This window comes from Pelodiscus sinensis, chromosome 1 (genome assembly GCF_052426305.1).
Source record: "Pelodiscus sinensis isolate ZL-2025 chromosome 1, ASM5242630v1, whole genome shotgun sequence".
Lineage (NCBI taxonomy): Eukaryota > Metazoa > Chordata > Testudines > Trionychidae > Pelodiscus > Pelodiscus sinensis.
In genome coordinates, this window is record NC_143052.1 from 84,595,159 (window position 1) to 84,612,719 (window position 17,561).

A 17,561-nucleotide genomic window follows, 5' to 3' on the forward strand; every position below is an offset into this window, starting at 1 on the left:
ATTTGCTTTACATCCATGTTGTAATGAAAATGTTTGGTAAACCAACTAACTCTAAGGGTAAAACACCAAATTTATAAGCTGTAATTTTCCTGAACTGAACATTTTTTTATCAAAAATGTGTGTCTGGGACACTTTCCCGTCTCCTAAAGATAGCTATTTATTCCATTAGTTGATTTTTTTTTCTTCCAGCTTGGCTTCCTGTTGGTTTGACTGTGGAGTAGCAGGTGTACAATTCCAGAGTGTCTTTAAAAGTGGCTCAGCAGGGCTTCTCTGCCATGCGTTCACAGGAGACAGCTCATCTGTTTAATCCTTATGTTTTAGTCAACCTTTCTTATTATGCGGACAGGGCTCCGATGCTCAGCTGGATTTTGACTCTCAGAATGAATTGATGGAGCTCTTTGATCTTTCTGTGTATTGCATCTGTTTCATCTTTCGTCTTAATGCATGATCTTCACAACTCCAGCTAGTGCTTTATTTATTTATTTTTCCACTTGAATCCATCAATTTTACTTTGTTCTCCCTTTTTGGCATTCCTTTTTATGTGCAATGAACTTGATTGCATAATTTTAATAAAATTATAATTAAGTTGGTATGTGTAATTAAAAATACAGAGAAAGGCCAGGACAACCATGTTTATTTAGAATTGGCATTTAACATTTCTAGAGACTTTACCAAAATCTTTAAATGAGACATACACATCTTTACAAATCGGCTAAGTATTATATACTCTGTTTAACAGACCAAATACTGAATGGGCAGAAGGTATAACCGCATACATATTTTGAGAAGCCCACCACTAGAATTTAAAAGTAATGTCAGGGTATATTTCTAAGAGTATTTAGCAATATAACTAGAACTCACATCATATAATACATTCTTGATATTGCCCATTATCATCTCAGGATATAGGCCCCAATTCATTACAACCCTTATGTAAGGGGACTCTTACACTTACATATAAATCCTTCCCTATTCAGGACAGCATTTAAACATGTAGGCTACGTCTAGACTGGCATGATTTTCCGCAAATGCTTTTAACAGAAAAGTTTTTCCGTTAAAAGCATTTGCAGAAAAGAGTGTCTACATTGGCACAGACGCTTTTGTGCAAAAACACTTTTTGTGGAAAAGCGTCCGTGCCAGTCTAGACACGGTTTTGCGCAAGAAAGTCCCGATTGCCATTTTTGCCATCGGGGCTTTCTTGTGCAAAACAGTTTTTAGCTGTCTACACTTTTTCCCGAGCGGGAGCAGCATAGTATTTGCGCAAGAGCACTGACAATCTTACATTAGATCGTCAGTGTTCTTCCGCAAATTCAAGCGGCCAGTGTAGACAGCTGGCAAGGTTTTCCGCAAAAGTGGCTGCTTTTGCGGAAAAACTTGCCAGTCTAGATGCAGCCGTACTGTATCCATACTCATTCATTAGCCCATTCATTTATAATCTGACCCACCAAGATGAAAAGGTAAAAATGGCAAAATGCTATGACCCTTTCATAAGCTGACCGTATATTTCAGTGTTTGGCAAACTTCAGTTCCTGGCTCATCAGGGTAAGCTGCTGGTGCATTGGGATGTTTTGAGTATCTGGAACTTATGCAGGCACAGAGCCCCTCAGCTCCCGATGGCTTCAATTCATTGTTCCTGGCCAATGGGAGCTGTGGGCCAGTGGTTTAACCTGATGGGCTGGGACCAGAAACTGGCCAACCCCTCATCTATAGTGATAAGCTGACCCCGCTGCATGATGTGTCATTTTTTTATTAAAAAATATTTGGCTTATGAACAAGTATTTACGGTACTTAAAATTAAACAACTGCTTAAGTGTTGTGTTGAATAGGGGCGCTTTTCTGGATCATGTCTTTAATCTACATCAAACAGTTCTAATTAAAAATATACATAGAACCATGTAGTAGCTCCATTTGCATTTAATTGGTAGCAGCTTTTTAGCTTCAAGTACAACAGAAAATAGGGGATTCCTTTAGTTGTTTTAATGAAGCCAAGAAACATGCAATTCAGATTATTTTTTCATTTCAGCCAAAAGATTGTGAAAGTGTAGCATTTTATAATTGTATGCTTGATTTTTTTTAATGCGTATACCAGTGAATTTCTGTGAATTCTTTGGTTTTTTTAATAATATGTAGTCAGTGTTCTGTTGTGACAGTCCAGTTGCTATGTGCGTGGATAATGTACAGTGTTGCAAGAGCTTTTACAAGCGAGCAACGAGCTGTGGGGTTTCTACAGCCGAAAGTTCAAGAGTGTTATCAAAGGGTCTTTCCTCACAAGGCATTTACTGGCATATTTGTTTGTCATTCATTGTTCTAAATAATATATAACAAACAGAATATACAAAAACACTTGAAAGACCTGTAGTCAGGCCTCACCTCGCCTACAAGGAAATGAACTTACTGCTTTTCTCCACAAACAGAATGATGAACCTAGTTTGAGTTAAGAAATCTCTTGGGAATAGCCAACAACTAGGGACTGCATTTCTCACGCTCATTTGTGAGTGCTCTCAACACAGAAATTCACTTATTCAGTTGATCTGACAAAGCCTGACTCTGTTGACCATCAGTGCTATCTCTAATTTCCAGGCATTTGTCTGAGGTGGGATTTTTTTAAGACTAATGAATTGGTCCTTAAGTAATGTTTTGGTACGTGATATTGTGAACAGTTTAGTTTCTTTAATACCCTCCTCCACCCTAAAAATATAGCTTAAAAATTTCAAAGCCACCTAAATGATTAGGTCACCTGTTGCTTCAATACTAATGGACTTAAGCCATCCAAATCTTCTAGATTGTTCTGAACATCTCAGCCACATAGGACATATATATATATATATATATATATATATATATATGAACTATCCATTATGTATATCTGCGGACTCTGAATGCCGTGCTTTGTGATTACTTGAGATCATTGTGTCATGGGTAGGTACAGCTGATCATGAGGACAGTTGTTCTCTATAGAAAAGAAAGTGCTGTAATGTGGATATTTTGACATTAATCATGTAAAATGTGTGATTTCCCAAAGTATATTAAACATTTCAACTAATTTTGTTCCTTAAATGGTTTGATCGTCTTTTATTTACAACTTGAACTTGGAATCTTACCAATGCTTGCTGTCAGCAGCCACTGAAAATAACTTCGATGTTTTCCTTCCCTGTGAGTTTCATTTTAGAGTTTATGAAAAAGAAAATGAGACTTTGACAAAAAGAGCTACTGAAATGGCCCATTTGCTTGTTTATGTGCCATTGGGGCTCCTGCTCTGAAGCCTCAGAGATTAATCAGAGAGGGGCAGCATATTATCTTTAAGGAAATTAAATAATAGACTTAATATTAAGAAACCTGTTAAAACTCTGACTTGATCAGAGGTAGGCAGTGTGTTGCTTTCATTGAGATGCCATTTTAGGTGCATCCAGATCCTAAATATGAGTAGTTGGGCTTTCTCAACTTTCTCCTCAGAGGATAAGCCTTGTGAACATGTGCCATTCTCATATGTCTTTGTTTCGTGATGGTTTTGGTATTTTAGTTTATCCTGATTTGCTTCAGAACACCACAGATGCGTTCTTTCAACTGTTTTATTAAGAGTCATGTACTTGAACATGTTTCTCTTGTATTATTATTCATGTTACAGTTTAGTACAGATAAATTCCATTCTTTCAGAAGAGGTTCTGTTGTAACTGTAGGTTTATTTTTGGAAAAAGGATATAACACAGCTTTAAAATTTTCAGTCATTATATATAAAATAGAATGCTATGTTGCTTGACTAGCTCAGTATTTTGTTCCAACAAAATGGTTGATATTCATTATCTTTGTAAAAAATTCATTTAATTTAGATTAGGTGCAGCTATCATTTCCCACACATAGTATAACACTTTCCAGCTTTCTGTAAATAAGTGGATGCCTGGTTTTTAATCAGGAGAGACTCTCAGGATTCAGAATGGGAATGTTATGTGGAAGGACAATTGTAATGTTGTTTATTTGTGGGTCTCTTCTGTCCCCCACCCATTGCACCCAATCCCCCAGTCTGGGGAGGAGGGGAACGCAGCCTCAGTGGCATACCTGTTGTCAGATGGCAGCAGTCACGAGCCTCCTCTCTCCCACGCTCAGTGCTGGGGCCAAGAGCTGAAGGGAGCCACAGTGATTTCCAGAGCCACTGCCAGCTCACCGCAGGGGCCAGCAACCGTGGGGAGCTCACCACAGCAGCCAGGAGCTGCCACCTTCCCCAGTATTCGTGGATTTGGCATTCACCAGGGATGAAGCCACTGCAAATGGTGTAATGCCAGATTGTGACATGTTGACTTAGACTCATGTTGGATTCCCAATTCACATTTTCCCCATGTGGAAAACATCATTTCTTCTTCTCAAGGATGATTCATATCTTTTCTAAGCACTCCATATTGTATAAGTACCATGTAATGTCTCTTTTGTGCTAGACAGCTTGGTGTCTGCAAATCAGAAGTTGGGATTCCCTTTTCTGCCTTGGGTGTGTTTATTTTGCTAGGCATTAATTCTTTTTATTGTATCTCATGGAACCGTCCCATAACACAAGTGTGTACTGACCTGTCTGCTTTCTTGTGTGCAATTGTTACCGAGTTTTGTCTTTCTGTGCCATTGCAAGGGTTTGTGAAAATCCTTCTTGTTTTAAGCAAGAAAGTGGTTCTGCAAATATCTACAATGGGGGTGGGATTCCTTGCTTGCTTTGTTGGGGGAAATGTGCACATTGTTTCTATCTTCTGAATAGACATCAACCCATCCACCTCCTGGATAGACAGGACCTGTTGCATGTCTGCAAGTCAGAATGGGTAGTACAGCAGGTAATGGTAGTCTGCTGCAGTGTTCTAGAACTTGAAGAAGAGACGTTCTAGTCTGCAGAAGTGAAGAGTGAGGGGGGATTTGATAGCAGCTTTCAACTTCCTGAAGGGAGATTCCAAAGAGGGTGGAGAAAGGCTGTTCACAGTAGTGACGGATAGCAGAATAAAGGGAGCAATGGTCGGAAGTTACAGTGGGGGAGGCCTAGGTTGGATATTAGGAAAAGCTATTTCACCAGGAGGGTGGTGGAACACTGGAATGGGTTACCTAGGGAGGTGATGGAATCTCTATCCCTAGAGCTTTTAAGTCTCAGCTTGACAAAGCCCTGGCTGGGTTGATTGAGTTGGGATTGGTCCTGCCTTAGGCAGGGAGCTGGACTTGATGACATCCAGAGGTCTCTTCTAGCTCTTTGATTCTATGATATTATGTCTGGTACGAACAGTGTTTGAATATCCACTGTAACCAAGAAAATGTTTTAAATAGGTTTATTGGGACAAGAAAAGGGCAATGGCTGACAGAGGCAAAAGAGGCTCTTCTCGCCTCTCTCAGGCTCTTCTCCTCCTTTATTGTCTTGGTTACAGCCCAATAAAATCAAAGCCCTTCAAGCCAACAATGTTCTTACTGAATAAAGTTGTCTTTTTCCATTGTAAAAATAAAATAAAAACACCCTATCGTGTAAGTAGTATTATTTTACTTACAATTTATCTGTATTACTATAATACCCACAATGTGCTTGCTATCTGCTGGCTAAACATGTAACCTGCCTCACAGTGCTTATGACTGAAGATGTCAAGTGTGATTTATCTGAGATGTTATTGAATTTTGAAAAACTTTTGAAGTTGTTCATTCTGTTCAAAAAATACACAGATATTTTGTTATGTATGTTTGTTATGATGAACTTCCGCAGTTCCAAAAAAAAAAAAAAAGGTATCCATTTCTACACTCTTGTATGTAGCATGTCACAGTGTGAGTTGTTAGGTGAAGTCACTGAAAAGTGACTATGGCAATGCAGAGTTTCAGGTCTATTTTGTCTCACTGTTTCAATTGAAATTTTGCTGAGATTATAAATAAAAATATTTTGCTCCGTCTTATGAGTCAGGATGGATTCTCTCCTTCTCATTTATCATCATCACCATCCATCGTCATCATCAGGAAAAAAGAAGCTGCATTATTGTCAAATACACCTTTCTAGTGTCCCCTTTACTTCAGATAATACCCTCCGTTACAAAGTTATTAGTTGTCACCCATGGACTAGTCAGCTGTCAGAGTAGAATTGTGTGTTATATCATACTGTATTTGTTACAGAAAAAGTAGACAAAGAGAAAAGTTACAGTTGTGTGTTTAGAAAAAATTTTGGTTTTTGTCCACATGGAATGAATAGCGCAAAGGGCTCTGGAGTCTCTAGTTCATCAACATAGTTTTGTGTTTAACTCATGTAGGGCTTCAAAATTTTAAACTATGAGAAAAGCTGCATGAGACTGTAGAAAGCCAAAGCTCTGATTTTCAGCCACATCTCCTTTGGGTGGTGAGCTATGATGTGTGTGTATGTGTATGTAGCCTCCAAGCTGAATAGAGCCTGAGGATTCATTTGTAATCAAAACCCATCCATGTTGTTAGACAACTCCTCCATTCAGCTCCCCATAAGCTGCAAGCTGCATTCTCCACCCTACACCCTTCACCTTCCCCCCCCTAAAGAGCCTCATTCTTGGCTCACTCAGGAACAAAACTGCTATAGGCTCTAAGGCTGGCTGGAAAATAATAGTTCTGTTTTGAAAAAAATGTTAGTTTCAAAATTTATTTTTGTTCTGGAATCAAAGGGTATGTCTAGACTGTACCCCTCTGTTGGCAGAGGGATGCAGATTAGGTAGGTCGACATTGCAAATGAGGCAGGGATTTAAATATCCTGTGCCTAATTTGCATAAAAATGGCCACCGCACTTTGCCGACTCAGCACTTTGTCGGCAAAAAGCAACAGTCTAGAGGGGGATCTGTCGAGAAAGAAAGTCTTTTTCGACAGATCCTGTAAGCCTCCTTGCAGGTTTACATAGTTAAATCCCTGTCTCATTTGCAATGTCGACCTGCCTAATCTGCATCCCTCTGCCGACAGAGGGATGCAGTCTAGACATACCCAAACTGTCGTCTTTTGAAAATTTTCAAGAAAAAGGATATGTATTTGAGTGTGTGCAAGGGAGCCCAATCCAGAAAAACTACAAGGTACAGAACAATATAAGGGAAATGCAAGACCCTGAGCACAGGAACTTAATTATGGACATCCCAGGTGAGTGCTCTAACCTCTGGCTATTGGCTATTTCAGGGTGGGTGTGTCTGCCATTTTGGCCAGAAATTCCATCCTATATCTGAGAAACCTTGCCCAGGAAAATGTTGTTAAAATTAATGTGTTTCTACAAAGTATTGTGATTTCTGGGGATTGGTATTTTCTGACAACAAAACACAACCTTTGTCAAATGTCTGAACACCTCTAAGGGGCTGTCTCCCTGGAGTTGCACACAGAGGATAATAGCTTTGAAGGGGGGAATTAATAGAACATTGAGCAGTACTAATTCCTAATGGGTTTGGAAAAGCATTTACCAGAAAGTGGTGCTTCTGTCTCAGATCTGTCTGTGCTCCTGCCCCGTATGCTCCTCCAAATCTACAAAACTGTGTCATGATCCATTGGCTTCTTGCCTTTATATTGCTCCTCTGTTCCCATCTGTATCTTGGAGCAGTCAAGCCACTTGAGGCCCTTATTATTTGGCAAATGCCTGACATGGAAACACCTCATTTTAAAAGCTATTATATTTGAATATTAAGAACTTTCCCTTAATTATAGTTTTCATTTTTATTTAAATTTATTATTTACATATATCATTTTATAAAACTTGCAGTTAACTTAATATTCTGTAATACAATGTTGAGTTGTAACCAGTGGAAGTTTATTAGAGTTGTATTTTTGCAGTTAAACCAACAAGTGCATTTATTTTCTTTAAAAGCTTATACTAAACTGGCTTCTACAGTGCAGCTTTGTCAGGTACATTGATCAAAACAACTTAACTTTTTTTATTTTTATTTTATGCTTTAGTTGGTGGTTCCTGCTCCCTTATAAAGTTGTTTCCTCTTGTTTTGCCTTTTCTTTATGATCTGGGGTCTGCTTGATACAGCAGTCTGTGGAAATTTTGGGACTGTGTTGTCTCTGAGCAGGGGTTTCCATTGCATTTGGGTGGTCAAAAATTATGGTCCATGCATTTTTCAGTTTGGGGATGTTAGTAGAGGTGTTTTCCTTTCTGTAAAGTTGGAGCTGCCAGAGTAATTATACTTTGGCTCCCTCCTACTTGAGGAGTCTATTCTTTAATTCGTCAGGGTCTATTCTTTAATTTTTCTTGCTATGCATCTTCTGTGCCCTTTAGTCCTCCATACTACTTTCTCTTCATTTTCCAGGTACGGTGTATAGCAACTTCCCCTGTGTGCTCTTCTTCTGTTTCCTCCTTGTGCATCCCCTTTGTGATCTTGCCCTGCTTCCCATATGCTCCATCTCAAGTTGATATTTTCCTGAGATACCGTTTGACATTAGATGTCTATAGGAAGAACAACTGACACTGGGATTTTCAAAGGCTTAAGACAGTTAAAAGCCTAAATCCCACCAATTTTGATAGCAGTTGGGTGTCTGAGTCCCTTTGCCCCTTTGAGAATTCCAGCCTTAGAGTTCAGTTGTGCAGTGAATGAAAAAACAAGCAAGCAAGCAAATAAAAGCCTCCACCAAGTGGTTTGGCAAAATGGCCAAACTTTAATGTAAGTGATGTAGTACTTTGAACATTTTTTCATGCTGCACTTTATGGATGCCCCCCCCCCCCCAATCTAAGCAGCTAAATCAGTACCCTACTCTCCTCCACAACCCTCCTAACTTCTGCTGTGTTGCTTACAGCATGCAGACAGCTGGCAAAGCATAGGGAAGCATCTATGTGGTGATACTACTACCAAAATGTTTAAACGAGCCTAGGGAAGTTATAGAATCTCCATCACTGGAGAGTTTTAAGAGCAGATTTGATGCTTGGTGCTGCCATGAGTATAGGAGTCTGGACTTGACGATCTCTCAAGGTTCCGTCCAGTTCTATTACTCTATAATAAGAAACACTTAGCTACATACATATTGTGCATGTAGCTTATATGTGCAATGAATACAATGAATAAAGTTATATTAATGTTGCCCCCGTTTGTTTGTTACACTTGCTTGTTGCATCTGGTCTTAAGCATAAGCCGGATGCTGGGTCCAGCACCTCTCTCATCTTCATTTTTTTACAGTGCCTAGAACAGTAAGATCTGACACTGATTAGGGTCTATATGCAGTAGGGAAATATATATATAATAAATGACCTAGTATACAAATAATTTCTTGAGATTATTAATAATGAGTGAAATCCTGGCTCCACGAAGTCAAAGGAAGTTGCGCCATGTACTTCAAAGTAGGGTCAAAATTTACCTTTATAAACAGAGGTCCCTATTGCAGCATTTTGTATGGCTGTAAATATTTTCCTACTTTTAGTGCAATAAATAGCCGATTAAAATTCAATGATCAATTTGGACAATTTGTGTTTTGATTATTAAGATAGATCTAAATGTTTATCACATCAGACAGTTGCATAAAAACAGAATTTCACACTTAGAAGGACAAAGCAGGTTCTGATAGCATTGTAATTTCAAGGCAGCATAACCAGATTACACCTGATATTCTCACAAGCTGTTACATTTTCTATCTGCAGCTATTTTCTCCCTTGTCTTCAAAGCATGTTAAATTCTTATCAATTTTTGAAAACTTGAAAGAAAAACTAAGAAATTACTTTTGTATATAATCACTAAAAGTGAATGAACAAAGCCAAAAATGTGAGCTCTGAATGGATATGGTTTTGGCAAAACAGTCCCTGATCCAATTAGTTAAATATTCACTGCAAATGGATAAACCAAAACTGAAGTCTGTCCTTGATATTTATTTTAATTCCTATGTAAATGCTACAAAATAGAATATAAAAAGAAGAGTTCACAAAAATATTTATATGTCGATATAAATTGACCCTTCTCATGGTCCGCATTTATACCTAATTTGCTAAATGTAAAATCATCATTATGATTGCACAACCATGTTTAGTAGTAGGGGAGGTTTGTTTGTTTGTTTTGTTTTTATTTTTGTTTTTCACTATTTGTATGCTATTGACTTTTTTCAGTTCCACATTATTTAATTCAACTTGTACTTTATGTACTTCACAAAATGCTTAATTTTTAACAACAATCTTGAAGCCTGGATGCAAACCTCTGCAATTTCCTCTTCAATAAAAAGGTCAAAGATAGCATTGCTTCCAGCAGCAATGCTGAAACTAACAATCAGATTGCATTTAGTTACGATGCTTTTTTGTTTAAGAGGTTATTATTTATTTGCATTTTTAACCTCCTCACAATGTAGGCTCCACTAATCGGAATTTATAGACTATCAGACTAGTTAAGAAGGATGATGTCTACAGAGAAGCCTTTAATGGCAGCTAACTGCTTCTTTGGGCCCAATTAAAACTACCCAACTGTGAAACACAATCCCTTGGGTAACAGTGCAGTCATCTTACCCATATTTTTGGGGAGGAGGATGGAAGGGAATATCCACGGTGGCTGTAAAAAGGGAGTTTCATAAATTTCCAAATTATTTTTTCCAATGCTTTAAACTTTCAATATGCATTATGAATAAGGTCAGGGTTGAAGTCCCTCATTGCAGCTTTACATATGCACCACTGTCTGAACTTGAAGCCCTAGTCACCGTGCTAGAGATATGGATGTGCTTTTGGTCCCAAATCAATCTTGTCACTCCTCAGAAAGCAATGAAAGATAATAAGTACTATTCACCTGATTGCCTTCCTGCTCTGAGACAGCTGGTGACGCTTGTCTTCCTGATAACCAGGAGTTTCAGATCTGAGGCAGGGATAAAGAAAAGCTGGGAGCTTGCTGAATCTAAATTTGACAGTCGATGGCTGTGTAGAGGGTCAGGAGGGATAGAATCTGTGACACGTATAAGAAAGGAACAAAATTTATCTGCTCTGGTTGCAATGATTAGATGTCTCGTTGTCTGGCTTTCTTACAGTGGATGATTGATCATACCCGCCAGCTGGCTAATATCATAATTAACAAAGTTGCTACCATGTCTGAGAAGTATAATCGAAAAATTTACCAGCAGCATGGTGCCATTGTCATGAAGATCATAAGCATTGCAGAGTCGACTTTTGCATTGATGGAGCTGCGGAGCTATGTAGATGTGCTGAGAAGGGATGCATTTGTACAGCTAAAGGTATGTGTCTTCTTTTCATTATGCCACTTGTTCTAATTGTCCTTCATTAAATCTAGCTTATGTTCTTATGACTTTTAGCTTTCGTTTCATGGTGCCGCATGGAGAAATTTGGTTTTTTGTCATAGGATTTTTAAAGATAACAGAAACTCCCTCCCCCCCACCAAAAAAAAAATAAAATCTTATCTGAGAATAAAACAGTGAATAATAAAAAATATGATTTGGCACTGTGCATCTTATTTTTATACTGCCACTTGTCTTATCAGACATTGTTTGCCAAAACTGTAAATGTGGCTGCCGTCATTGCTGATTTCTTCAGTTATAGGTATTATAAAAATGTATTTGGTGATATTTTCCCAGAGTTTTTATTTCAATTTGATTGAAAGGTGAAAGGAAACAGTTAAATCTTGGGGCTCTTAACATTTGTAACTTAATGTTAAGGAATGTTGTTGCTAAATGGATGGTAGTGCTAAAATATACATGTTTGTATTTACAACCGTATGTAAAAACGGAGAACAATCTCTGAGCTGGTATCTAGAGACCCAATCCATAGTGCATTTATAAAACATTGAGTAAGCATTTCAGTTACTCTTTTCTATATTTACATGTTTCTCAGAGTTAAAAAATTATTCCATTGAGCCTTTTCCTCTTTCCAACTGTATTTTTATATTTGTGTGCTCTACTTGGGTGTTCAGTTATGCTCTGGAGTATGTGTTCAAAATGCCAGCCTGACATATTGCTAATGAGTGTGAATATTGACAGTGACAGGAGTGTTTGTGTGTGTGTGTGTCCGTGTTCCATAGGAAAAAAAACAAAAAAGGAAAAGAGAGAGACAGAAAAGGAAATATTGGAAGGTAAAGAATATTATGTTTATATTAGTGCGTTGCAAAGCTGTTATAAACAATACATTTGAAACATAAATGGGGTAGTATATAAAGGTTCCTTCCTTTCTTCTCAGGGATTAGTAAGGCCAATCTAAGAGCCTTTATTACTATTTGTATGCACAAGAAATTGTAACTTTTCAACATCAGTTTCCAGAATTTTGGAAGCAAATTCCTTGTCTTGCATTTGGTTTTATATCTAGTCTTCTTTTGGGTTTCTTTTGCTCTTCTGCCTATTTAACTTTAAAGGTAAAACTGTTAGGATCATTCAAATTGTATTGTTTGGATAGAAGCTGGAGAGATTGCATTACAAATTATCTAATATGATTTATTTTTATTTTGAATAAAAAATGGAAATAGGTATGCGGACCTTTTCTGTTATCAGTTAAGTCATTTGTATGGTTTTCAAGATACATTAAAACCATTATTAACTAAATATAATTCCGGATAGCATTTTACAGAGATATGTTGCAGACTTCAGCCAAATTAAATATAGTGAGATTTTATTTTTGATTAATAAGCAAAATAAAAAATGGCAACTGAAACCCTCCTGTTTTAATGGGCAATGCCCTCACGTCGAAAGGGGATATTGCTCAGGCTGGAAAATGTTATTCCCTCTGATCAGTTTCCTATTGTCAGTAGTTTTACTGTTACTATTTTCTGGTATTTCTGTTGCTGTTCAAGAGCAGTTTTAAAAAATTACAAATCAATATTTTGTTTTGAATTGGCAATACAGCAAATAGCAGCAAAATAGATTAGTAATGTAATTGCAGACAATAGGCAAGATTGAGTTGCTAAAACAGTGTATTGTTGTTTTAACCTAAACCCCGTAATATTTTATGTAATTGGGACTTTGGACATTGTTAGAACTCAGTTGGAGTATCAAACCTCTATGAGGATTAGAGAGGTCCACTAAAGCAGTGTCACAGCAGATGTGCCTGGTTTTTAACAGGATTATCTCCTGAGATGTGAAGAAATGAACTCTTGTCATAGTTTTAGAGGCATTAATAATGTTAGTAAAATGTTAATGGTAAATGTGCTAATGTAAAGAGTTAGAAGATTAGTAATGCATTCTTTTGCATGGAAATAAGAATATAATAAATGTCCTGCAGGTGATTGGAGCTTCAGCAATTTTATCAGAGATTAAAGTTTTATTGACCTTTGCTAGGGTGATTAACCCTTCTGAAATTAAAAGCCAGTGCTAAATTATTCCATCTAATTTAAATGCAAACACAGAAAAGAGTGGTATGTCATTCAAGTTTTTTTAAAAAAAAATGTTTTAATTTTCATTTTTACATGTCAGTGAGATGCGATTGCAGAAAGAGGAAGATTTAGTTCTGGCAAAACTAGTCCAGTGGCAAAGTGCAGAACTGATGTGGCTGTCATGGTAAAGGAATTCCGGAATAAAGAACCACTGTCTGAAGCTAATCTTTACATGCAGGAGCTATATGGTATCAATGGCGGAAAATTGGAACTTATTAAAGAGGTATGATATATAAGTCATATTGATAGGTTTTGTTTCCCTAAGAACTTGATCCAGGAAAGCTTTACACAAGTGATCAATGCTACTCTTGTGAGTAGTCCTATTGAAGTCAACAGACTACTCTCATGAGTAATGTTGCCAACCTGCGCAATCTTTTTCAAGATTGGTTTATAGGTAATAAACATGCTTTTATCTAACACACAAGCATTTGATGCTTGATTCTCTGGAAGACTGAGAACTTTGATTTTAGATCAATAAATCACCTAAGCGCCTGCTTAAATGTAAGTGTGTGATTAGTTCTATTGAAGTGAAGAGCTATTCACAGACCTAGATGCTTTGATTTCAGTGATACTGTTCATGTTGTTTAATATTAAGAATATGTTTAAGTGCTGAAGAGGCCTAAATCACCTTGCAGGATTGATCCCAAAAGTACATTTGCAGTTAAGCACATGTGTGACCTGAGTAGTTCATTGAAACCAATGGGACTGGTCACAGGCTTAAAGTTTTGTGCTTGCTTAACCTGTTTGAAGGACTGTGGGTTGGTTTGCAAGGACCACTGTACAGCCTTCAAAAATTTTGGTTTTAGATTTAGGTTCTTTTTACATTAAAATTACACATTCCAAAGAGTATTAAACCATATTAATTTATTCGTATGAGAATGCAATGTCTTGATTTGTGCTTACTTCACTGCATGCTCCAGAATTTTTGGCTCAGAGATTGCTTCAGAACTATTTATTTTATTCTTTTTATTTAGTTTTTAAATAAAAAGTAACACCAAGTTAATTAATATTTTATGGTCATTTATGGCAAAATTGTGTCTTAATGATGCACCAGGGATAAGGATCTGTGTATTGCTGGGCTGCCCAGAAGCAGTTCAGCAGGAAGATTGTAACCATCTGAGGGCTTGCCTCTTGAAAAACTGGAACCAAAATAGTTCAATCCATTTTAAGTCAGACCTCCCATTATTTTGGTATAACTCTGCATGTGGGATGTTTGCATGTTGGATAAGAGGCTTTCAGCAAAATATCAGAAAGTGTGAATGAAATAGAGTAGTTACTTTGGATCCAGTTAGTGTATAAGCTAACCCTCAGAAGGTCATTGCTTCCCTCTCAGTCTCACCCCCACCCCACCCCATTCTTATCAGGAAGGAATTAACCCTCAGAAGGTCATTGCTTCCCTCTCAGTCCCGCTCCCACCCCACCCCACCCCATTCTTATCAGGAAGGAATAAACTCTATCAGGTTCACATCCAGTACACCTTAGATTCCCTGGTGTGCCATCACTTGCAAGGGGCAAGTCTTCCCTCATTCACTTCCCTATTCTGTCCTTTCTTGGCAACCTGGTTCTCCTCCCACATGGCTGCCCACAGTGCAGGTATATGGATCAGGGGTGTAAGGGACATTTCACTAACCCAGCAATAATTTGGCCATTAGTGGCTCAATGCATAGTAAAAAGTTCCTATCCTTTCATAGAGTGCAACACTATTAAAATTATAATTAATGTGCTTTCTCCATTCCATATTCATTTTTCCTCTCTTTCATCAAAGAAGAATTCTGCCAAGGTAGAGCAGTCCAAAGCATTGTAATTAAGGAGCCTGAGGTAGCAGCTCACTGCTGCCTAGTCTTTTCATTTACACTTTAAACAGCCTTCAGAAAGACAGGCTTCTGCTTGTGGGACCCCAGGAAGAAAGTGAGGCAGAGATGAAAACTATACTTGTGCTCAAGTGACCTAGATGGAACAGCTGGCAAAAATATAGAGGGGATTCTCCAGGGTAATGAATCAGACCTTGAGGCTTGGATTAGCAGCATGTTTAACTAAGAGATCCATTTGCTAAAAGGATCATTGCCTGATTCTTAATTATGGGACTTGCATTCCATTCCACATTTATAAACAACTCATTGTTTCTCTTTTGTGAGGGTGTAGATTAGTAATTATTAGCTATTAGCTTTTGTCTCTGCAGTTCTCAAACATTAAACTTACAATATAAAATGATGATCCCATATTTACAAAACTAATTTGTTATGAAATATCATGAATAATCAAATCCAAATAAATGTTAACTTAAATGTTTTAAAAGTGCGCTTATAATTTCCAAATTCATTTAAATGCATAGAGTATTGTATTTAGTGCTATTTACTATATATTGCACAAGCTTGGTCTTCTGAGACCTGAGTTTCTATAATAGGATTTAATACTTGGTCTCTGTCACATTTATTAATAAAGGGCACATATGCAATCATGTGCATTTTTTTTCTTTTCAGTGTGATTAAATATGCTCATTCTCTCTCCCCTATTGTAAAGTAAAGTGATACATGTGAGGGAGAATAGTTAAGCATATGTATGAGAAATTCTCCATGTACTAGTCAACTTCAACATTGGCCTGTTTTTAGTTATTTAGTTTTGCAATAATCCTTAGATAAATATTAGTTAATACCAACTACATTTTAGTAAATCTCAACACCACTTAATAAATGAAAAATGCAACCAGTTTTGGTATTCTAATAGAGTATTAACTTTTCCAGCGAATGGTGAGTTGTGCCGTGGTAGTGCTCAGTGAAGAGAAACTCTGATTCATCAAAGAAAAGGCAGATCTTTCAGAGACAGGTCAAATCAACTGTTCTGATGAAATACAGAGTATGTCAATACAGTATAAAGGAAGTATTTGAGAGACTATGGACAACTGCTGTTCAGTTTAACATATGTATGACAAGTGTACACATCAATGCAGAGGAAGTCGAAAGGAGGTGAGGTTATATTGTTGCTTCAGATTCAGATGGCAGGGGAACTTCAATTTATTTTAGTGAAAATTAGAAATTGGTTCATCCTAAATTCCAAAATTTGACCTTTGTAAGAGCAGTCTGTGTGGCTAATAGCTATTTTAACAGCAAATTGGTTCAGAGTGCTGTTTTCTACCATACATTTTAGTTTGTTTTCTTTTGAACTCCTTGTGTGGTGGATAAAGAGCGCTCGATAATGTGTTAATATAGTGTAGTGATATTTAACTCAACTCAGACAGCCAAATTAAAACTAGAGGTTTGTTAACCCACTTAACTATGGTACTTGATACTGTAGCATTTTCATATATTCCATACAACAGGAAATTATGCAATACAGTGTATGCATGTGTCTTCTGATTCAAATAAATGCTGTGCATTTTTTAAATCTTTATTGGATTAGTGTTTCCACTGATTATTACAAAGAGTTAATATTTTAACAAATATTTTAGTAGACTTAGTATTTTATAATATTTATAGCAGACAATATGGATATTAAAATTTTTTTTAAGTGAGTATTTCTGAGGTACGGGACAGGAAAGACCTACTATTGTCTGAGACAAGATAATATGCTATTTTGAAAAGAAATCAATTTTGCTTTATATGGTCTCTTATGAGAACAAGAATTAGCCTGAGGTAGGCAAAATTGTAGATTCATTTTAGACATCTGTTAAAAATCAATAATTCCCTTTGTCAATTTTTTTCATCAGGTTCAGAATTTATGGAAGACTATCTACAAACTGACAAAGGTATTTTGCCTACTAGACTTGCGTAGCCTTTTGAAAATGCCCACAAATATGAAAACGAAATCTGAAAAATTTAAAATCAGCATGTCACTTATAAAAGATCTGTGTACACCTGAGATTTAGCCAAGATCCTGGAATATGATGAATCAAAAGGTAAAATGCTATACATTTGTTGTCATAATATGTGTTCCTACTTTGAATGTATTGTCTTATACAAATTAAATATTTCCTCTGATATTAATATACAGTTGTCCCTATGCTTTACTAAATGTTGTTTGATGAAAATATAGAAAAACCATTAAAATAGAAAACATGGGAAATGGTATTTAGTAAGTGGCTTTGAAAACACAGATGTCAACATTTAAAGTTAAGTGATTTGTAACAGGAGTATTTTGGTATAATTTTTATATTTACTACAGTTACAGTGAGGTGAACACGGGAAGGGAGCTTTTATAAGCACAGAAGAAAAGAGACATTTTTAGTGGTGTTTTCTTGATGATGATAATGTATACCTTATGTGACAAAAAGAAAATGAAAATTCACTGAAGGCATTTTCATCAAAA

The 17,561-nt window shown here is 36.9% G+C and overlaps 1 long non-coding RNA gene across 1 annotated transcript in view; it reads left to right on the top strand.

Moving 5' to 3' along the window:
• Window positions 1-17,208, top strand: part of LOC102452623 (uncharacterized) — a 74,739-nt gene extending 57,531 nt beyond the window's left edge. The window contains exons 4-6 of the long non-coding RNA XR_016350251.1: window positions 10,915-11,118; window positions 13,300-13,482; window positions 16,963-17,208. This is a non-coding gene — a long non-coding RNA (uncharacterized LOC102452623). The remainder of the gene's footprint in view (window positions 1-10,914; window positions 11,119-13,299; window positions 13,483-16,962) is intronic.
• The last annotated feature ends 353 nt before the right edge of the window (window positions 17,209-17,561 follow it).